This window comes from Loxodonta africana, chromosome 15 (assembly GCF_030014295.1).
Source record: "Loxodonta africana isolate mLoxAfr1 chromosome 15, mLoxAfr1.hap2, whole genome shotgun sequence".
Classification (NCBI taxonomy): domain Eukaryota; kingdom Metazoa; phylum Chordata; class Mammalia; order Proboscidea; family Elephantidae; genus Loxodonta; species Loxodonta africana.
In genome coordinates this window covers 437,372-461,305 of record NC_087356.1, presented here as the reverse complement: position 1 = coordinate 461,305, position 23,934 = coordinate 437,372, and the positions used below count along the sequence as shown (strand labels likewise).

The following is a 23,934-nucleotide window of genomic DNA, read 5'->3' as shown; positions in this document are numbered from 1 at the left end:
CAGAAAAATTGCAAGCAAACACAAAATCCAATCCTTCAGGCCTGGGCAGAGTGACACCAAGGTCAACTACCAGGTGTGGAAAAATCATCTGAGAGGCACAGTGGGGTCAAAAGGTAAAGACAAGGCCAATTAACCACCAACTATCAGGATCAAGCTGAGTGGAGCCCATTTAGGAGTCTAGCGGATGTCGAAGACAAGAGTCAAAGTCAGGAATGGAAGAGGTGGATGAGGAGTGAGAAGCAGGGACCGGTGGGAGAGGGTTGGGGTCACCCATCTAAGTTCTGGTGGGGTGTCACATCTTGCTGGAAAAGAGCTGGGCTCAGAGGCCCGGCTGCCTGTTAGCTACGGAGGAGGTGTCCAGTTAGTGTCAGCAGAATCGCGCACAGCAAGCAAGGCTCTTGTGCGCTCCTCTTTGGAAAAGCACGTTTCCCAAAGTCAGAGTTTGTTTCCTCTCTTTTCTGGGAGTGGCGCCAGTTCACAGGGACAGAAGCCAAGACCATGCTGTGTGCTTCTGCCTCCTCACCACAGGCCTGCTGAGCTGGGGCTGAGGAAGACATAGGCCTGGTGTTGCCACCACCACCTCGCCTGTGTGTGCATTGGCAAGAAGGGGGGACCTGAGTCCTGATGACCCCCACAGAGCTTTGACTCCAGCTGGGCTAAAGCCAGGTCTACCTGGACTTTGCTTGATGGTGATCCCTTGGGGAAACTTCTCTGAGCGAAGGGATTCTTGTTTTGTGTTCAAGTTGGTTTGAGTTGCATTTCTATCACTTTTAGCCACAAGGTTTTTCCATAATTCAAAAAGACCAGTCCCCATTGATGGAGCCTGTTCCAATTCATGGTGACCTCACGTGTGTCAGTGCAGCACTGTGACCTGTAGGGCTTTCAGTGGCTGAATTTTTCCTAAGTAGATGATCAGGCTTTTCTTCCAAGGCTCCTCTGGGTGAACTTGAACCTCCAACCTTTCGGTTAGCAGCTGAGCGCGTTAACTGTTTGCACTACCCAGGCACTCCTTTCAATAATAGGTGGACATAATACTAATATTAATTTCAATTATGCATGATTCCTCTCAATCCTTGCAACAACTCTCTGATATAAATCTTATTATCATGCCCAGCTTGAGATGAAGACGCTGAGGCAAAGAAAGACTTAGCAAATTTGCTAGAGCTAAACAACATTGGTGGGGGCTTATGAAGTCTGAACATGCACAGATTCCAAGTGAGAAAAGACATTTCGGGGGAAACCCCCAAATTCTGCTTATGTAATAATAGTGAATGATCTTGAATAATCCCAGTCAGGGACAAAAAAGAGAGGAATCGCTTATAAGGGAACAAATGTGGCTGCACAGGATGGTTTTGGTGAGCTCAGAAATGCATGTCCACAAGATGAAAAGGGGCACAGAATCTAGGAAAATACACTTGAGGGACCTGAAACTCTGAGAACAAAGCTGGGAAGATTAAAATCCAGAATAAGCAGAGGCTGCAAATAGGGCCACGATTGCAGAAGGGTTTCTAAAGCTACCTGAAGAACAGGACAAGAAAGGGACGGGACTTTGCACAGACACAATGCTAACGTGTAAACCCTGGATGGAAAGGAGTTAGAGCCACACAATTCCAATCTGGCTTTCTTCTTTTCTAGTTAAAGGAATGTTATTCAAAAAGGTAGAACCCAGGAGTGGTAAGAAGACAGCAAGACCACGCTCAGACACTAAATATTTGTCTTCAGACCCAGACAAATACGAAAGCTCAGATGACCTTGCAGAAGCTTGGTGATTAAACACTGGGAAGCTGGTCTTTGGGCAAATTGTCCAATTTTCAAAAATTATAAAAGGGTAGATTGCTTGATGGCAATCCCTGGGGAAAATTCTAGAATTACTAACTACTTGGATTGAAAACATTGCAAAAAGAATGGGGGGGTGGGTGGGCAGGGGACAACATGGATTCACAGTCCCAAACCAACCACAAATCTTTTGTGATAAGGTGACTGAACAGGTGAATTTGGTAAGCAGTATATACCTAAAATAATCTCAGCAAAATATTTGATAAAGTTTTCAGGATATTCTTACTTTTGAAGTGGTGGAATGCAGAACAGGTGATAAAGATAGATGGATTCCCAGCTAATTGAGAAACGGCCCAAATGGCATGACATACACCTTGAAGCCTTGTTAACAGGTGTTCCTAGTACTGTGTTGGGGACCATGTCTTTCTACTCACCCAGCCTTAGTGCCATGTGGACTTGGTGGTATCCTCTGACAGAATCGATGGGGCAGGAATCAGAGCAACACCATGGCCCAGAGTGTCAGTGTTGGGGACCGATGCAAATCCAATCTATCGACTGCTACCTGAACGCCCTGGACAAGTTGCTTAATCTCTACGAGCGGTAATTTCTTTCTTGGCCTGTAAAACGCAGCCAACAATAGAGCCAGCCTCCTGATGTGGTGAGGATTATGAGGTTTGGTATGTGGAGCACCTTGCACTGTGCTGAGCACGCAGCTAATGCTGTTGTCACCTTAAGTAGGCGGTGATGGCCTTCTCTACGCCGTCCCAGAGTCCTGGCTTTGGAAGCAGAAAACCTGGGTTCCCACCTCATATCCCCATCATAGTTCCATGACTTAGTCAAGTCATTCCACCACTCTGAACCTTGGTTTCCTCATCTGTAGACATGGATTTCAAAGGCTTGAACAAAGGTCTCAAAGGCACGTGTGTCAAATGTGTCAGTAACTATAAATTGAAAGGAACAGTAAGTGCGATAAACAAACAAATCAGGAATGACTCAAACTCATTTCAACAGGACAGAATATGAAGCCAAAACCACCACCAACACCCACGTCTCAGTCACCTAGTGCTGCTATAACACAAATACCACAAGTGGATGGCTTTAAAGAACAGAAATTTATTTTCTTACAGTTCTGGAAACTAAATGTCCAAATTAGAGTCTCAGCCCTGTCAGTTCCTTCCTTGTCGTTAGCCCCAGGCGTTCCTTGGCTCCTTGGCTTGGCGTTCCTTGGTTCCTTGGCTTGGCGTTCCTTGGCTCCTTGGCTTGGCGTTCCTTGGTTCCTTGGCTTGTCGTTCCTTGGTTCCTTGGCTTGGCGTTCCTTGGTTCCTTGGCTTGGCGTTCCTTGGCTCCTTGGCTTGGCGTTCCTTGGTTCCTTGGCTTGTCGTTCCTTGGTTCCTTGGCTTGGCGTTCCTTGGTTCCTTGGCTTGGCGTTCCTTGGTTCCTTGGCTTGGAGAGCATTCTCCGTGGCCTCTGTCTTCCCCATGTCTGTGTCTGTTCTTTTTATAACTCAGAAGTGATCAGAATCCACCCTACGCTGATGTAACCTCATTAGCATAAAAAAAGAAAAACTTTATACCCAAACAGGACAGGATCACACTCAGAGGTCCGGAGGTTGGGATTTCAAGACGTATTTTGGGAGGACACAATTTAATCCGTAACAATCAATAAAAATAAAGTGGAAACACATGTCAAGAAAAACACTGCGAATTAAAAATGCATCAAAGAAGAACATGCCGGGCAGTGACATTGCTATTTTGGCAGCTGCCTATGTGAAAACAAGATCAGGGGAATAACCCAAATGCCCAACAATAGTGACTGAAAGAGCTGCGAAAACGAAGTGTCCTGGAGATTAGTATAGAACTCTAAAGGCTAAGATTTAGGGGTCAGAATATTCTGACACCTGGGAATATAAATGGAAATTATGCTACAAGACAAAAAGCCAAATATCAAACAGTACCCACCTCATGGTTTGTTGTCGCTATTACCTGTAAAAACCAAACCCATTGCTGACGAGTCAATTCCAACTCATAGCAACCCTATGGGACAGAGTGGAACTGTCCCACTGGGTTCCCAAGGCTGTAACCTTTACAGGAGCAGACTGCCACGTCTTTCTCCTGAGGGGTGGCTGTTGGGTTCAAACCACTGACCTTTTGGTTAGCAGCTGAGCACTTTAACCACTGTGTCACCAAGGCTCCTCATTGTTGTTAGGCACGGTCAAATCCATTTGACTCATAGCGACCCCGTGTGACAGAGCAGAACTGCCCCATATGGTTTTCTAAACTGTAATCTTTACAGAAATAGATCACCAGGTCTTTCCTCCTGCAGAGCTGCTGGGTGGGTTTAAACTGCCAACCTTTTGGTTAGCAGCCAAGGGCTTAACACTTGTGCCACCAGGGCTTGGTGGGTAGTTATGTAAAAATGTTAGATGCAAATTTACAGCAACTGGCAGGCCTAATGGAGAGCTGTTTTCTCTTTACCCTAGAACAAAAGAACATTTGGCAATTTTTGTTGGCCATGGAATTAACGTCAGTCAGTCAGGACGGAAGTGCTAAAGTCAACGTGGCTTTAGTTTGCGTTGGTGAAAATACGATGTGCTGCCCTCAGGGGAGTCCAGGTAACAGGTGTGACAGGTGGGACTCCATAGAAGCTCATCCAGGTAATGGATGTGATAAACAGGCAATAGGTGAGGTCGTCCCACTGGAGCCTATTCAGGCCCTTCTGGACCGATCTTCTGAGAAGAAAATTAACACTAATTTCTAGATAAATTAAATAATTAATGTGAAAAATAAACTCACTGTATGACTAAAACAAAATAGGATGAACGTTTATCTATCTGTACCCAAAGGGATGAAAACATCTTAAGTATAAAATTAATGGAAATAGCCAGAGAAGAAATATTGGCAGAGATAAAAAATTAAAAACTTCACAGTCATAAATCACAAGGCAAAATTAAAAGGCAGGAAAAAACCGGGGAACATACACGACAAAGAATGGGTCAATTATATACATGTGTATGTGTGAACACAGAGGATAACTTTAACAGAAAACTGGGCAAAAGATAGGAACAGGCATTTTGCAGGAAAATAAATGCAAATGGTCTATAAGAAATGAAAAGATGATCAAACTGAGAAATAAGCAAAGAAATGTAAATTAAAAGAGTAAGCTAACATTTCTTTCGAGATGGCTAAAAAGATGGCAATACATCCACGTGCACACGGAAGAGCCTGGGTAGTACTGTTACTGTGCTTGGCTGCTATCCGAAAGATTGGAAGTTTGAGTCCACTCAGAGGCTCCTTGGAAGAAAAGCCTGGAAATCTACTGAAAAATAAGCCCTGAAAACCCCGTGGTGCACAACTCCACTCTGATGCCCTTGGGGTTGCTACTGGCTGGAATTGACCCGACAGCAGCTGTTGTGTTTTCCCCAGGGTGGGGGGCTACCACAGCGTAGGCGGGAACGCTAGGACGAGCCTAGACTTGACGCTCCATGCCCGCACTCCAGCTATGTGACTTAGAGCAGCTTGTCTGTGAATTATGGTAACCGTCCGTAATTCCCATCTCACAGGCTGTCAGGAGGATTGGCTGAGATCACCGTAACCAGCAGTGACACGTCCAGGAATTCCTTCCTAACTAGAGGCAAGCAATCAGGGAACTGTTAAACAAATCCTGATATGCTTATAAAACGAACTACTTACACAGAAATCTAGCATATCATAAGAGACTACTTCCTAATGAGAAATGCTATGTATATTCTCATCCCAATATTATCAAGGAAAATAATGCATACCTTTTTTTTAAATATAGGGAAAAAAATGGCTGAATTCTTTAATATTGCTTTCTTTCTTTCTAGTGGTTATCTCTGGGTGATGGGCTTACAGTTTTTTGTGTTTTTTTTTTTTTACAAAAAACAAAGAATAGAAACAAAAATTTTGGAAAACGATATATACTGATGACCAAAAAAAAAAAGCCGAAGCAAAATATCTCATAACGTGTCCTGAGAATGACAGTTGGCATGTTTGGTACAAGTAAAAGAAACTTTGGAGAAAATGATTATGTGTGGCCACAAAGAAAGTTTCTGTGGGACCCACAGTGCCGGTCTGCCCATATTTGATGGGAGTCGAGTCAGGACGTGTTCGGATTTTGCCTTCTAAAACAACACGACGCCTCCTCAGTGATTGGACCCTCTGGAAAAGAAGACTTGGTCTGTGTGTCTGTCTTAAAGAACTTGGGACCACACTTAGGCCCTTGGGGAGACCCCCACAGCTGCCGGTGGGCATGTCCAGCAGGCATTGACCAATCTCTTCCAGGGAGGCCGTGGAGACCTCTCCCACTCTGCATGGGGCTTGATTTGATAGCCTCTTCCTTGCCTGCCCTCCTCTTCTTTCCCTGCCCACAGTTTTCCTCCCTCTCTCCCTTCTTTTTTTTCTCTTTAAGATGGAGTCTGTAAAATGACTAATTGTTGGACAAAGAGAAAGAGCTAGCGCTTTACTACTGTTCTCAAAACTATACCGTCCCACATAAAAAACGAACACTGGATTGATTTCTATGATCTTCCACTGAGTGACAAGCTTAGGCATAATTTTAACAGAGAAAAAAATAGTTCAGAAGTTGCTTCATCGCAGTTCAGTAACATTTAACTCATTTCCCAGTCAGACCAGCTCTGTAAAAGTTGGTTAAAAAGTAGAAAGTAACCCCTTGATACAGACAAGGCCTAGCTCCAGGAGTGCAGGCTGCGGGACATGTTTTGGAGTGGAATCTGGTTACTCACGGATGAGGATCTCGTAGTGACGACATGCCGATGACAGAGTTGACTACTGAGATAAACATTGGGGGCAAGTATAGCATAGCACCCACCTCAAAGTTTAGACCCTAAATTTCCATTGGGAAGCCATCCTTTAGCCACTTCAGACAGGCTGGTTCTCCTACTCCAGATTTTGGGGTCAACCACATTGGCCTAAGCTAATTCACTTGTTCCTTTCCTCTGACTTCAGCACCTGATTTAAGGCGAAGGCATCACCTCGCCAAGGCCTGTGTGAACCGAAGAGCCATTTGCTGAGCTTTCTGGGAAAAAGATACCCTCTTTCTTCCACTGGGGGCTCCAAAAGAGCCCTGTCTGGATGGTGCAGCTTGAGGCCCGAGGTCTGAGTAGCAGAAGGGATGGGAGGGGCACCCTCTGGCACAGTAGGGTGCAGCCAGAGATACAGCAGTCAGTGCCAGGGGATGTGAGAAACTGAGTCCCTGTGATGAACAATCAAGCTTTGTCCAAGAAGAGAGTTCCACCAGATACTTCTTCAATTTCTTGGGCCAGTAAATTCCCTTTATTGTTTAAGACATTTTGGGTGGAGTTTTCTGTCATTTGCACAATACGTTGCTAACTAGCAATACTGAATAGAATATTTACCTTCTAATTTAGAAGAGTAAGGCCTTGGTGGTTCAGTGGTAGAATTCTTGCTTCCCAAGTGGGAGACCCATGTTCGATTCCCAGCCAGTGCACCTCAAGCACGGCCACCTCCCATCTGTCAGTGAAGGCTTGCGTGTTGCTATGAAGAAAGACCTGACTTTGAAAATCAGCCACCGAAAACCTTATGGATCGCAGTGGTCCAACCCACAGTCAATCACGGGGAGGTGCAGGACTGGGTGGCGTTTCATTTTGTTGTGCATGGGGTCACCATCCGCCAGGGGCTAATAACAACAACAACAATTTAGAAGACTTGATTTTTCTTGTCTACGCCTTTGGTGGCCTCTGACAAGTAGCTTACAGAAGATAAGTGTGCTTTCGCCTTATTGCCGAGACAGTATTTTCAATTCTTTATTCTAAAAAGATGAACTGCTCTAGGTAGGGTTTGTATAAAATTTTATTTTCTTGTAAGAATTGAGATGTCATAAAATTAGTGGTCCCTTCTCATTAAAAAGAAAATGAAACCCTGAGGAAGGAAGAACTGATGGAGACAAGAGCTTTAGGACAAGGGCTTGGGGCTGGGGTCAGGAACCAGGTCCAGGCCATGCCCAGCCCACCTGCCCCCATCACCTCGTCTGACTCAGGGTGGAGACAGGTAGAGGACAGTGCAGAGACTGAGCCTGGGTTCCAGCACAGCCATCCCACTTCCTGTGGATTCAGTTTTACCAAAGAGAGCCCAGCATTAAGAAATATCAACATGCTTTGCAAGATTTAATGATGTAGATAAGTGAGTTTTAAATTGTTCACTTGAGCAAAGAAAAAGTGCCTCTGCGTCATTGTAGGGAAGTGGCCCAGTGGGGCTTGGGGTGCGTCTTCCTAAGGCCCCACAGGTCCAGAACTCATGGGAACTCTCCTTAGACCCTAAAGAGGCCAAGACTATTAGGGTACTGGCACACACACATTTTCCTCTTCTCCAGAGGGTCAAGGTCAGCTTAGGGCTGCTGGGAGATGAATCTCACTTGTGTTTGGGGCTGTGTTTGGCTCCATTTAGCAGAAAAAAACAAAAGCTAGAAGCATAAAAATCAAATGTTTACATTGTCAGAGAAAAGTGGTACACAGCTTGCTTCTCCGTCTTCCTTCTCCACCATCCTAGCACTGGCTTCTACCCTCAAGGTCACAAGACTCCTGCAGGAACTCCTACTATCACATCTATGTCTCAAAGAAGGAGAAAGGGCAATATCTCCATAGCTGAGTCAGCGCCTTTTAATTAATTATCCTTCCCAGAAGTCCCATATGTCTGCGTACTTATTGGGTAGAAATTAGTCACATGGTCACAGTGAGAAGCAAAGGAGCCAGGAAAAAATAGTCTTTTAGTTGGGTCACCACTCTGGATAAAATCGGGGGTTCTCCTGGTAAGCGAGAGAGGAGAGTAGATTTTGGGTAAGTAACAGTGTGAGAGCTTCATTTCTAAAACACCCAGAAAAAACTGCCAATGTGGTACACCTGCTCTCAGAATCACTGCAATCGAAGCTTCTCGTTTGTCGATTATTTTCAGTGAGAACAGTCCCAGAGGCTGGGCTGGGTGAAGGGATAAATGGTCAAGGGGTCTGGTCTCAATCTGCAGCCAGCCAGGGAGGTAGTGTTCCCAATCTTTTTTCCACAACAGCTGCTGTCCAGGATCGGGGGTCCCTGTGGCATTAAGGGGTCTTGCGGATGAAATGTGGACCCTTACTTGTTTTTATTTCTGCCTTCCACCCTCCATTTTTTACTGTGCTGAGACATATCTGGAGCTGAGGAGGAGAGGTCTTCCTGTCCTGAAACCATACGACCAGAACCTTTTCACCTAGCAGAGCGAATGAGCAATCAGTTGCTAGGCGTGGGTGCCAGATACTTGGTGTTTTATTTTAGCTAATCCTCACGACAACCCTATGTGGAAGGTTCTGTCACTATCCTCATGTGAGGGTCAGAGAAGTTAAGTAACTTGAACAGCCAGGGCCGACCTGCAGCTTGAACCACCAGAAAAAGAGATGAATCAAAATATAGACGGTATGGCCCAGAGCAGCCTTAGCTCCCAGGGTATGGAGGCACCTGCCGTGTCTGCCATCCAAGATCCAACCCTCTTTTTTCTGGTACCAGGCTGAAGGGCTGTGAGTAGCACACGCAGTTTGGGAGTGGGAGTTGGTGCCTGATCCGGAGGTGAACCAGTAACCTAAAACCATCCAACCAACATAACCCATGACACAGTCATGGTGACCAGTCCAGAATGGGCAGCTGGTCTGCTTATTGCCATTCCCAGGACGTCTATCACCTGGGCTGTTGAGAGCACAGGCTGCAAACTGAGCTATTGGCAGTCAACTCACAGCCGCCTCTAGGGGCCAAAACAAAAAAACCAAACCCACCGCCGTCAAGTCAATTCAACTCAAGGAAACCTATTAGACAGAGCAGAACTGCCCCACAGGGTTTCCGACGCTTTAATCGTTACGGAAGCAGACTGCCACAGGTGGGTTCAAACTGCTGACTTTCAGTTAGCAGCTGAGCATTTAACCACTGTGCTACCAGAGCACCTACCTCGGGGGCGGGGGTGGGAGAGGGAGGGTGCCTAAAAGGCAGCTAGCACCAAGGGAAGCAGAGCAGAGACCGAGTGATAGAGACCCAGTCTTGGTGATGTCATTGAGCCCAGCCAGGCCCGGACTCTTCAGGTGCAGACCAATAAGCCACTCTGAGTTGGGTTTCTTTCCCTTGCAGCCTAAAACGTCTGGACTTTTTATATACGACAAGCAGCGTGAAAGCTCACCTTCTTACCAGCGGGGGCCTGTCTATGGGACGGGGGAAAGGAAAGCAAAGTTTAACATGTGATAAACTGGAAGGTTAAGCAAACAGAAAAGGTAATATGTTCAAAAGTGCGAAGCAGTTTTCTCTGTATTTTAAACCACAGATAAGAAGGAAGACCATTTGGGATGTTTCTTCCATCCAGGTTTCTGCGTCTATGCATGTGTGTGGATCATTCAAAGGCATCTTTGCTCCTAGAAGCAGAAAGTCCAGAAGGAGAGCCAAGTACATGCAAGGACTTTGTGACAGCATAAAGGTAGCATTTCAAGATTGGGGGAAAACGTGGATCATCCAGTAAATAACAGTGGGGCAACAGGGTAAAAAAAAAAAAAAATTTAATTAAATTGAATCCATACTTCATATCGTAAGCAAAATTAACTCTAGGATGATCAAATGCTTAAATGTAAAAAATGAAACCATAAAAGTACTAAAAGAAAATAATGATTTTTCTCTTCGGTTTCAGAGGAAGGAATGCCTTTGTAAGCATAAATACAAAACACAAAACTAAAAAGAAAAACATATTGATGAAAACGACTACATCAAAACCAAGTTTTTTCTGTTTGGCCAAACCTAACACAACCAAACTCAAAATGTAAGCATCAGACTGGAAAAAAACTATTTTAAATTAGTGTCACAAAGTCCACACATACCTAATGTATAAAGATTCCTATGAATCAATAAAAGGCCACCAATCCAATAGAAAAATGAACAAAGGATGTGAACTGAAGAGATACAGGAAAGGACATACAAATGGCTCTTATGCATATGAAGAAATGTTCAACATTATTCATGAGAAGAGAAATGCAATTTAAATCTACACTGAGAGGCCATTTATCATCTTTCTGACTGTCACACAGTGATAACACGCCACATTTACAAAGGGGCTTGGAAGCAGGTGCTCCTGTGCATCATAGCTGTTTGTAAAATAGTACAATTTTGATGGAGGGTAACTTGACAGGGAACTGCCAGAAATTCAGGCCGGTTTCAGAAGAGGACGTGGAACCAGGGATATCATTGCTGATGTCAGATGGATACTGGCTGAAAGCAGAGAATACCAGAAGGATGTTTACCTGTGTTTTATTAACTCTGCAAAGGCATTCGACTGTGTGGATCATAACAAACTATGGATAACACTGCGAAGAATGGGAATTCCAGAACACTTAATTGTGCTCATGAGGAAACTTTACATAGATCAAGAGGGAGTTGCTCAGACAGAACAAGGGGATACTGAATGGTTTAAAGTCAGGAAAGGTGTGCACCAGGGTTGTATTCTTTCACCATACCTATTCAATCCGCATGCTGAGCAAATAATCTGAGAAGTTGGACTATATGAAGAACGGGGGATCAGGATTGAAGGAAGACTCATTAACAACCTGCGTTATGCAGATAACATAACCTTGCTTGCTGAAAGTGAAGAGGACTTGAAGCACTTACTGATGAAGATCAAAGACCACAGCCTGCAGTATGGATTACACCTCAACACAAAGAAAACAAAAATCCTTACAACTGGACCAATGAGCAACATCACGATAAACGGAGGAAAGATTGAAGTTGTCAAGGATTTCATTTTCCTTGGATCCACAATCAACAGCCATGGAAGCAGCAGTCAAGAAATCAAAAGACACATTGCATTGGGTAAATCTGCTGAAAAGGACCTCTTTAAGGTGTTGAAGAGCAAAGATGTCACCTTGAAGACTATGGCACACCTGACCCAAGCCATGGTATTTTCAGTCGCATCATATGCATGTGAAAGCTGGACAATGAATAAGGAAGACCAAAGAAGAATTGACACCTTTGAATTGTGGTGTTGGCAGAGAATATTGAATATACCAGGGACTGCCAAAAGAACAAACAAATCTGTCTTGGAAGAAGTACAACCAGAATGCTCCTTAGAGGCAAGGACGGTGAGACCGCATCTTACATACTTTGGACATGTTGTCAGGAGGGATCAGTCCCTGGAGAAGGACGTCATGCTTGGCAGAGTACAGGGTCAGCGGAAAAGAGGAAGACCCTCAACGAGGTGGACTGACACAGGGGCTGCAACAATGAGCTCAAGCATCACAACGATTGTAAGGATGGCGCAGGACTGGGCAGTGTTTCGTTCTGTTGTCCATAGTGTTGCTATGAGGTGGAACCGACTCGATGGCACCTAACAGCAACAACATTGTGGTGTAATGGGTAGGTTTTACACGACCTTTGTTGCCGTGGTCTTGTAACTCCCACCAAATAATTGCAAATAAAGGTGCTTGTGGTCCACGAAGGGGATCGGACATCTTGCTAACAATGCAGATAAGGTGCCCGGCACCCTTGTGGGGGTGGGATCAGTGACGTCACTAGGAGGTGCAGACCGCGTTGTGTGGCACGCCAGAGGCGGTGACATCAAAATGACTGTCTGTAAAAATTTTGTGCAGTGTTTCAATGGAAATTTATTATGTTTTATAAAAAATCCCTGTAGTTATAACAACAAAAACATTTTTCCTAAGCCTAGCTTACATGTATCACTATACCTACAAGGCTAAAACTCGATGTTAATTTACTTTTTGAACCTTCTAATGTGCTCTGGCCAGAGCTGTCATTATTACCCAATTACAGTGACACTTCAAATCATGTGGTTTCACCTACTTGCGCTGCAAACCCAAACCCAAACCAAAACCCACTGCCGTCGAGTCGGTTCCGACTCATAGCAGCCCTACAGGACGGAGTGGAGCTCCCCCACAGAGTTTCCAGCGAGCACCTGGCAGACTCGAACTGCCGGCCTCTTGGTGAGCAGCCTAGCACTTAACCACTGCGCCACCAGGGCTTCCCTGCTTGTGCTATGAGCACGAGCTGTTGTTTTAGTCACTGCTGATGTTCTTATAGTTGCTGATTTTGTCAAATTTTCTGGTGTTTTAGCTACAGTATTGTGGTAATTAGCATGGGGAGACCATACCATGAGCTACTGCCCTGGGTGACACCAACTCTAGCGATGTCACTGGGTAGGACCATACAAATAAGGTGTGTGGAACCCTAACAAGGGGATTGGTCAGTTTTGCTATCTCACTAGGCTTAAAATGAGCCATCCCAGAGGTGAAAAGGGGGAACCTCACTATCACCAGAAAAGAAGAGCCAGGAGTGGGGTATGCCCTTTGGACTTGGGGTCCCTGTGCTGGGAATCTCCTAAACCCAGGAGACAGAGAGCTGTAACACTGGAGATGGTTCAAGATGGCGAGAAGTGGCCTCAAAGAAACAGTGGCAGCAGAACCAGGAGACTGGCAGGAGATGACTCAGCAGGTTTCCTGGCTGATGGAGTGAGAGAGCTGAGCACCTTTGGGCAGGAGGCTTGCTGGCAGAGTAGGGTGCCTATGCGCACTTGTCAGTGGAGCTAGGCTTACTGACCCACAGAGCGAGAGAGCTGAGTGCCTTCAGGCTGAGGCTTATTGGTAGAGTGGGGTACCTCTGGGCACTTATCGGTCAAGCTAAAGAGCTTTGTAACACTTGCCCGAGCAGGGCAGAGGCCAGGCCAACCCAAGAAGCCCAAGAGACCTGAGGGCATGGTAGAGAAGCTGTCCTAACGAAAGAGCTATACCCTGAATTGTTCCTGATCCTGAATTTTAACCTTGTACTTCCCTGATAAACCCCATAATCATGAGTATTGTCCTTAAGCTGTGTATGGCCATTGCAACAAATTATCGAATCCAGCAGAGAGAAGTAGAGAGTGCCATGGGAGGGACAGCTGGTGTAGGAATTGGTAAAAAGGTTGGAGAGAGGGGCTATGTCTGACCTGCACCTCACAGCAATCAGCCTCGTTCATGAAGTCAGATGAGGAGGTCAGACCTGCTGTTATGCCATTTTTACACCTATCAAAATTACAAATGCACTTAACTGTTGCCTAGAACCACTGGGTGGGTTCCAACACCCAACCTTTTGGGTTAGGAATCTGATAATGGTGGTTGCCTCTGGGGAAGGAATCTGGGGGGCAGGAGCTGGGGGCGGGGGGAAAGGGAGACCCTTCTCAGCATGCTGGTTTGAATCTTTTACATCTTGTACTATGTGCAAGAGTGTTGCACATTAAAAACACTTTTTAAAATTAAATATTAAAAAATTTTAAACTAAAAATACTTTAAAAATATTTATAAAATATTTAAATTTTTTTAAATTTAAAAGTCAAGTCATCTCCACAGGAAGAGCCAGATGCAGCAGGCACACACGTGCTGTCTCCTGGCCTGGAAGTCCCGAGTGTGGAGACAATGGGCTGAAGAGTCCCTTCTGCCTCTGCCGACTCAGTTTGGAGCTGCGTCCCTCGACGGCTGTGACGTCACCTCACCTGCTCATGTCTACTCCTCTGTTCTGCAGCTTTTATTTTCTTGAATCTTGTAGCCTCTCAAAATCCTTTTGAAGGTTCTTGTTGTTGAGTGCTGTCAAGTTGACTCTGACCCATAGCGACCCCATGTGACAGAGAAGAACTGCCCCATAGGGTTTTCTAAGCTGTAATCTTTACGGGAGCAGATCACCAAGTCTTTTTTCCCCTCATAGCATCTGAACCACCGACATTTCGGATAGCTGCTGAGCTTTTTAACCATTGTGCCAGCAGGGTTCCTTATTTTGAGGGAAGCCAAACCAAAAAACCAAACCCACTGCCAGAGTCAATTCCGACCCATAGAGGGTAGAAACCAAGCCATTGCCTTCCAGTTGATTCCAACTCATAGAGGGTAGTGGGCGTTTTAAATCATAAATAATGAAAATGTTACAGTTGCTTGTAACTCCTAGGTATTCTGGAGATGTTAATGGATGGTAAACAAGTTTATGACCAGGGCACTTTTCACCCCTCCAGGTCCTAGTTTACTTCTCAGTGCAGGTTTAAAGCAAAACCGCACAATTTCGCCTTCCTTGCCCCAGGCCAATTAAAAACAAGCAATGGGACACTCAGCCCTAAGAGGGGTGAGTCTCTCACAGGGCTCCCCTCCTTCTGCCAGCAACATGGACTGCACGGTGGCTTCACGCATGTCACAGTGTCACCACACTCGAGTTCCTGGCCTCAGTCTTTGGAACCAGCAAGCAGGGTGGATGACAACCTCATGCCAAGCCCTAGCAGGCTTGACTTGGCACTCCGCTCCTTGGCCCCTCCAATGGCGCCTGGAGTGAAGGACAGACTCACTTCTCCTTTCGGGGGCTGCCTGGCAGCAGCAAGCTCACAGCTGCCACCCCTGCAGAGGACAGAGGGTCATCGTCTTGGTGCTCAAGGGCCCTGGCCGCCTGCCCGCAGGAGTTACACGTGATGGCACTCATCCCTAGGGGCACGCGCTGGGGAGCTGTCCTGGCCCCTCAGGAAAGGGTCTTCTTCTCCTCTCTGGGCCCTCCGCTGGGCCCCTGACACGTGGAAGCTTTCAGGGTGGGTCCAAGCCTAGGGCTGGCCCTCCTTTGAAGGGGACCCTGCATGAGCTTGAGCCCTGGCCCTGGCCATCCACAGTTTGGCAGGCCCAGCAGCCCAGTGCCCTCTCAACTCTGTAAGGTGCCACAATGCAACTCGAGACTTTTCTTCCTAAATGAGATCACCAAGGAGGTGCTGAATGAGAGGCCTGGAGTGACTCCTCTGTGGGTGTGCCTGTGTGTGTGGGTGTGTGTGAGCGTGCTTTGTACACTCATGGACTGCCGGCAGACTGGAGCGTCTCTGTAGCTGAACACTTCTGCTCCAGGGGCTGCCTAGAATCACCTTCAGTACCTGGCCAGCTCCTCCAGCTTTTCACCCAAGAGAAGATCCGGAGAAAGCGGCACCTGCAAAATCAAGACATCTGAGCTCCCGGTGTGGCAAACAGGGCTGCTTGCTCAGTAGACTCTGCCCGGTGAGTCCTGTGGCCGACCTGTCAGGGGACACGGAAAGAGAGTGGTTTCCTGTGCCTTTGATGCTTTGGACATGGAGGGGACCAGCCCAGGCATGCGTTTTGTGCCTGCTTTCCTGGCTCAGGAGAAAAGGATTCTGCAGGCCAGCACGAGGCAGGAAGCACAGCTTCCAGCATTTCTGGTTCATCCCAAGATGAGGGGGGACTTTCCAAAATGAAGAAAGAAAGAAAGAGAAAGGGCAGAAGAGGAGAGGAGGACAAAGAAAAAGGGGTTGGGGGAGAGAAAGAACATGGATAGGAGGGAAGCCTGATGGGTTTGGGGGAGGGCAAAGAGGGTAGTGTGGCACCAAACCATACCTGCGTTTCTCCCACTAAGACACTCACAGGCTGACGGAAGTGAGTCCAAGTCCCCTGCCCCATGCTAGTCTGTCTCCGGCTACACAGATCTCAGAATCCCTACGTCATCATTGCCAGTCGGCTCTGGCCTTTGGACTGTTGGCCTCACGGAAGTTGTCAGGGTGGCTGACAGGGTCTGCTCCTGATGGTGTGGCTGCTGCAGATAGGGAGTCCAGAGAACCTCGGCCACTAACCCAGGGGACCTGGGAAATGATGTCCCCTCTTTGGGCCTCACTTTCCCCAAGTGAAAGGCTGGAGTTGGCTTCAGGTTGCTTTTGGACCCCAAGTGACAAAGTAGACCCTAAAAACATTTATCTGAGTGGGAAGAAGTTTGAGAGTAGGGGCCAAAGCGAGTCTGTTACATGTGAAAACATGTGCAGCCTGCAGAGGACTCTTCTAGGAAAGCCAAGATATCAACACCCTCGTGTTAGCAGTTACTGCACTCCCAGAATACACATATGGGTAGGAATAGCATCTGCAGCCAGGAAAAGAGGGCCTATGGGTCTGTGACTGGCATGCCCATGTGAAGGCGTGTGTGTGCACGTGTGTGCATGTGTGTGCATGTGTGTACACATGTGCACATATGTGGGTGTGCATGTATGTGCCTGTGTGTGTGCGTGTGTGTGTGCATGTGTGTGTTGGGAGTGAAGGGGAATGGAAGGAGATCTGAGTAGTTATGGAAAGTATAAGTACAGAACACTCAGCTCAAGCAAATCGTTTTTCTCCTGGAGGCTAAAATTCATGGGCAGGGAGCCAACAGCCACATTAGGATAAGAAATGTAATCTGTGTATAATAAGTTTGCAAAATACATCTTCTAGGTGCAGGGTGTGCAGTGCACCAGAACCTGTCATGTTTTGGCCAGCTGTCCATGGCAAACCACCCCCCCCGCCATTGTTTCCTTTCTCTGTCATCCACCTCCCTCGATGACAGCTGGAGTGGCCGCAAGCCAATGTAAGCTGCTTCTCCCTCCCTTGCTGGAGCCACTGCTGCCACCGTAACAAAGACTGGTAGTGACCTCTCCAGGCTGGAAGGCACCTCAGAAGTCCCTCCGTCCCACTGGTAGAGGAAGCCCAGGTCCCTGAAAATATGCTTCCATGAGGTCCACTCCTGGGCAAGATGCCACCCCAGGCAGCTCTGGGTTCTCCTGCCCTGCAGTCACTGTTACCTTACTCATCTAAAAGCTCTCTGTCTGTAGTGCCTGCCATGAATCCATGGAGCTTTCCAGAGCACAGTGAGTAAAGACGACAGCCAGCATTTACAGGCCACTCACTGTGAGCCTGGCATCGTCTAAGCACTTCGCACACATGGTCTCATTTACCCACCCAACAACTCTTGAGGGGGACATGCTTATCACCCTGTCTTACAGATGAGAGGAAGGAAAGCATAGGGGGCTTAAACAACTTGCCCAAACTGTCACCATTAGTACAATTAGTGGCAGAGTCTGGATTTGAACCCAGTTTTTTCAGGTTCTAGAACCCCAGCTCCTTACCATCGTATCTTCCATGTGACAGTCCACAGAAGACATTTCTCTTAACTGAACATGCCCAGATCTGGCACCTGGCTCATCACCACCCTACTGCTCTCTCATAAACATACTCTAGCTTTTTCTAGATCCCTCCTCCTGACCTCCTCAAACTCAGATCTCTAAAGGACACTCTTTTCCTCTCTTCTGAATTGAATAAACAATAAAATATGGCAGCTAAAAGCAAGGGCTTGAGGATCAGGCACACCTGGATGAGAATTCTGCTTTAGCCTCTTACTAACCTTGGGCAAATTACGTAACCTCTCTGAGTGTCCAGTTTCCTATCGTAAAATCAGAGAACACAGCAGCATCTACCCCCGTGGGCTATTGTAGAAGTAGAGAAGATAACATATAAAGATCCCTGGGGCCAGTGTTTGCACATGAGAGGCAGCTCTGCTGAGGGTGTGGTGATGAACATGATAAGGCACAGAGGACACGTGATGGCATTGATGGGTGGATGTCCCACAACCAAGATTTCAGTCTTTCCCAACTTTGACTTCTACGGGCAAAATATTGAACGACCCAGGAAGCATCAAAAGAAGATGGAAAGAATACACAGACTCGATGTGCCAAAAAGAACTGATCGACTTTCAGTCATTTCAGGAGGTAGCATATGATCAAGAACCAATGGTACAGAAGGAAAAAGTCCAAGCTGCACTGAAGATATTGATGAAAAACAAGGCTCCAAGAATTTATGGAATACCAGTTGAGATGTTTCAACAAAGGGATGCAGCGCTGTAGGTGCTTACTCGTTGTCTATGCCAAGAAATCAGGAAGATAGCTACCTGGCCAATCACCTGGAAGAGATCTATATTTGTGCCCATTCCAAAGAAAGGTGATTCAACAGAATGCAGAAGTTATCAAACACTATCATTAATATCACTCACAAGTAAACTTTGCTGAAGATCATTCAAAAGTGATTGAAGCAGTATATTCACAGGGAACTACTAGAAATTCAGGCCGGTTTCAGAAGAGGACGTGGAACCAGGGATATCATTGCTGATGTCAGATGGATCCTGGCTGAAAGCAGAGAACACCAGAGGGATGTTTACCTGTGTTTTATTGACTATGTAAAGGCATCTGACTGTGTGGATCATAACAAACTATGGATAACACTGCCAAGAATGGGAATTCCAGAACACTTAATTGCGCTCATGAGGAACCTGTACGTAGACCAAGAGGTAGTCGTTTGAACAGAACAAGAGAATGTTGAATGGTTTAAAGTCAGGAAAGGTGTGCGTCAGGGTTGTATCCTTTCATCGTACCTATTCCACCTATATGCTGAGCAAACAATGTGAAAAGCTGGAGGGTGTGAAAAGGAACGTGGCACCAGGATTGGAGGAAGACTCATTAACAACCTGCGTTATGCTGAAAGCAAAGAGGACTTGAAGCACTTGCTGATGAAGGTCAAAGACCACAGCCTTCAGTATGGATTACACCTCAACATAAAGAAAGCAAAAATCCTCACAACTGGACCAGTAAGAAGCATCACGATAAACAGAGAAAAATATGCCCGAAACTTGGGTATAGACCTCCAATCTCAGCCTTGAGATGGAGGAGTCACTGTGCAACCTTGGCCGGTGTCATCACAAGCCTGAGTTAACTTAGAACACATATTTCTCTTTACATAAGCAGCAATATTCGTAAAAACAATAGACTTGCCTTCTCCTCTTGAGTTTTCTAAATTGTCTGACAGTTGAAGCAAAAATTATAATACTGTTTGATGTGACTCTAAATGTCTATAGAGGAAACATTTAAGACAATTACATTATAAACAGGGAGGATAAAGGGACATAAAGAGAGGTACGCATTCTACACTTAACTCGAACTTCTGAAATGATAACGCTAGTAGATTGTGGTAAATCTCAATAGATACAGAAAAAAATCATTTGATAAAATCCAAAAACCATTCCTGATAAAAACCCAGCAAACTAGGAATGGATGGGAATTTCCTCAACCTGATGAGGAGCACGTTCAAGAAACTCATAGCTGACATCACTCTTCATGGTCAGCAACGGAAGGTTTTCCTCCCAAGATCAGAAACTCATCAGTTCTATTAAGCATTGTACTGAAATTTCTATCTAGTACAATACGGCAAGAAATAAAAATAAAAGAGATCCAAATTGGAAATAGAGCCTTTATTTATACATGACATGAAGGTCTTGTGGAAAATCTTACCAAAAAGCTACTAAAAGTTAAAAAACAAAAAACAATGGTATTTGCATATGCCTGCATTGGACATTTGGAAAATGAAATTTTAAAAATACCATTTATAATAGCATCAAAAATATAAAACGTTTAGGCTAAATCTGACAAAATATGGACATTTTTAAATTGAAAAATCACAGAACACTACTGAGAGAAATTAAAGAGAGAGAGAGAATACTGTGTTCATGGGTCAAAAGACTCATTATTAAGGTGAATTAAATTTTGCCTTAATGATTTATAGATCCAATGAAATCCTGACCAACATCTCAGCAGAATCTTTTGTAGAAAGGGAAGCTGATTCTGAAATTCATATGGAAATGCAAAGGACCTAGACCAGTTAAAAGAACTTTGAAAAAGAACAAAGTTGGAGAACTAAAATTGCTTGATTTCAAGAAAGCTACAACAATCAGAGAGTAAAGATAAACACAAACATCAACAGAACTTTGGAAGAGAGAGTCTAGGAAGACCCATTCGTGTACGGAAAACTTATTTTTGACAAAGATGCAAAGACAATGCAGTGGATAAATGATAGTCTTTTCAACAAACGTTCTCGGAACAATTGGACATTCATATTTTAAAAAAGTGAATTTCAATCCATACCTGCCATTACATACAAAAATTAACCCAAATTGTGCCATTATAGATTGAAATGTAAAACCTAAAACTAAAAAACTTCCGGAGGGAAGCAGAAGAAAGTCTGTATGAACTTGAGTTAGATTTCTTAGATACAATACTAAAAAGCAAAATCCCTAAATAAATAAATAAATTAGATTTCTTCACGGTTAAAAACAAAAGACACCTGCTATAAAGAGAGTGAAAACACAAGCTTCAGACTGGGAGACACTATAAATCGTTCATCTAATAGAGAATTGTATCCAGAATACATAAAGAACTCCCAAAACTCAATAATAAGAATACAAACAACCAAATTAAAAAATACGCAAAATATTTAAACAGACATTTCACCAAAGAAGATGTATGAATGGGAAGTATACACATGAAAAGATGCATAACAAATATATACAAGAAAAAGATCGCTAATCATTAAAAAAAAATTGCCATAGAGTGGACTCTAGTACAAATTAAAAACACGACAAGACACCACTATCCATCCATTGGTGCCCTGGTGGCACAGTGGTTAAGCATTTGGCTGCTAGCCAAAAGGTCTGCAGTTTGAATTACCAGCCGCTCCTTGGAAACCATACGAGGCAGTTTTGCTCTGTCCTATAGGGTGTCTATGAGACGCAATCAACTTGACAGCAACGGGTTTTATACATCCATTAGGATGATTACAGTAAAAAAGGTCGACCATAACAAGTGTTGGTGAAAATGCAGAGCAACTGGAATTCCCGTACATGGCTAGTGGGTTTTAGAAACGATGGGACCGTCATTAACCCAATCTTTTCAAACCTCATTCAAGGGATCACCGCACTCATTTCTTTCCCACCTAGTGTCTCTTCACAGTGCCATTGTAAAGCCAGTTTTCCAGCGCCCCCCAAGGCTACCTCCAGCACGAGTGAGTTTCACTTCAGGCAATCTAGGGTCGCTCTAGGTTACAAGCCATCCTTCTGGTTTTTCCTTTGAGGCACCGTACTATGAAGTTAGTACAGTGTATTTAAGACTTGCTGAGCTCTCTTTTGGTTTGCTTGTTTGTTTGAGGTGCCTTAAAGGGAGACACAGTGCTCTATTAAACATTAGGAAGGCAGAAGGCACCTGGGCAATCTATTCTAGACAGTTTCTTGAGGATTGAAGAAAACTCCCTCAGTGTCAGCGCCTAAGTATATGTGTGTATCCCACCGTGCAGTCAGAGGAAGGGGCCCCGCTGAGGCCCAGAAGGATTTTGCTTGAAAATGATAACGCCGGAGCCCTGAGCCTTTGGAAACAAGACTGTGGAAATTCTCCCAGGGGGGCCTCGGGAGGGGAGGACACTGTCTAAGAAGAGGTGTTTTTCCCCCAGAGCATTCTTATCTATATTGCCCGGGGGGAGCAATTCACGCACAACCAGGCTGCGTGCTGTATTTCTGGGGAATCGTATACAACGTTTTGTCTCTTAAATGGTTTAACTGTGAAAGTCCATGTTCCCTCTTTGGGGCAACTTCCCCTCGGGGATGGGCGGAGAGTGGCAGCCTCTAGGCATCTCAGCCTCGGGGAGTCTGGATTGCTGGGTGAGGGCAGGGCCGGTGTGCAGGGCACACAGGCTGGCACCACGCCGTGGCTGGGCAAGGCCTGAACGCCCGGGCGCCTGACCTCCAGGCCCTGACAAAGCCAGGCTTCTGGACCTGCTTTGCTGACTTTTACTTTTCCTAAAGCAATTCTGGGGAGCTGTTGAGTTTCGCTCACTCCAAAATGACCTGCGAAATCTCTAAGGAGCCAAAACCAATCAAAGCGGAAAAGGCACGCTGACTTTTTTTTTTTTTTAAAACAATGGTAGGTACTTAAATGGAGCTGTCACTCTAGAAGCCCCTGGGCCTGGCTTAGGTATTTTTAGAGTGGGCTTTGTGTGAGATTCGTGCTGTCCGCAGGGGTGGTCCCGTTCGCCTCAGAGCGCAGGTGGCCTCATGAGCTGGGAGGCCATGCAGGGCGGGTCTAACCGACCCACCACGTGGGGCGGAAGACTGGGGCACAGGGAAGCTCTGCTCCGACCCCTGTGCAAATTTCACTTAAAACATTTTTTTTTTAAGCCTTCAAAAAGTTCAGATGCCATTTTTGGGGAAAAGGATTATCAAAGATTTATAGTTGCAGCAATCTATAATCATAGTAAAATGTCAGATCGTTTCTCACAGAGCGGAAAATCAGTGGTGGGCCATCTCATTTTCCTTTTGCAATGATCCATGATTGATTTATTGATTAAAATACACTCATATAGAAAAACAAAACCAAACCTGTTGCCGTGGAGTTGATTCCAACTCATAGTGACCCTATAGGACAGAGTAGAACTGCCTCACAGAGTTCCCAAAGAGCGCCTGGTGGATTCCAACTGACACTGTTTTTTTTGGTTAGCAGCTGTAGCTCTTAACCTCTAGGCCACCAGGGTTTCCATACCCATGTGAAGTACGCGTACATATATTTCCATGAAGCCTCTGTATTACATGCCTGCTGGACAAGTAGACCCTGGTAGGCTGGAACCCCTTCCTGGGTGTCCGGGAGAGGCCACCCTGCCTCTTGGGTCAGCCCACCAGCTCCTGCATAAAGGGTTGTATGCCTGCTCCCGTGGGCATGGACCCTGTCTGCCTTGTCTGCTGCTCTGCCATTGGGCTCAGCACCGGGCCCAGAACACAGAAGGCTCTCACTAAGTGTCCAGTGGGGGTACCCAGCTCTTTGTCTGGAAAGTGGGACAGTGATATTTGTCTTACCAGCCTGAGAGTCTCCTTCTGAAGATCAAGTTCATAATAGACGGGAAAGATGTTGGAGGAGACTTCACAGGAGCTGGGTTCTGCCATGCCTCCACCAGGGCTGAAGACTGTCACCAAGTCCCTTCCCCTCACGGGCTCCGCTTTATTCATCTGTGAAGTAAAGGAAAGGGTACACCTTTATCAGTAATGCTTCAACTATTTTACTTTTTTTTAAGTTGGAGTAACCAATGCAAAATATTAACGTTTGTTAATTCTGGAACGTGAGTACATAGGCTTTTGTTATATTATTCTCTGCATTTGTCTGTATCTTTAAAAGTCTTCTGCCCCAGCAAAGGAAAGAAATGGAAATCGTAAATGAAGAAGAAAAGAGGAAGGTTGTATGGAATCTGGTCCTTTGCAGTTGAACTCTCTCTAGTTTTGTGTACATGGGAATAAATGCTCAGTGAATCTGAGGGTCCTGTACAAATAAGAGGTGTCACTGTTATTCATCTCGGTTCTGCTCTTTCTGTTGCTCTAGGACTTTGCTAAGACCCAGCAGTAAGCTTTGCCTCCCCCACCCCCCCAGCCTAACTAGGGAGCAGCCTGCTCACCAAACTGTTTGACTTGTTGGTTAGAAGAGAGCATTCTTGCTGAAGACAGGT

At 45.6% G+C, this 23,934-nt stretch overlaps 1 long non-coding RNA gene across 4 annotated transcripts in view; it reads right to left on the bottom strand.

Moving 5' to 3' along the window:
- LOC104847219 (uncharacterized) overlaps nucleotides 1-23,934 on the bottom strand; it is a 301,670-nt gene that overhangs the window by 153,249 nt on the left and 124,487 nt on the right. For 2 of the 4 annotated variants that reach the window (XR_010317870.1, XR_010317874.1), the window contains exon 5: nucleotides 23,294-23,443. This is a non-coding gene — a long non-coding RNA (uncharacterized LOC104847219). Of the gene's footprint in view, nucleotides 1-1,963; nucleotides 7,453-10,902; nucleotides 15,749-23,293; nucleotides 23,444-23,934 lie in introns of those variants that run through there. The other 2 variants (XR_010317873.1, XR_010317872.1) reach the window with 2 other exon arrangements.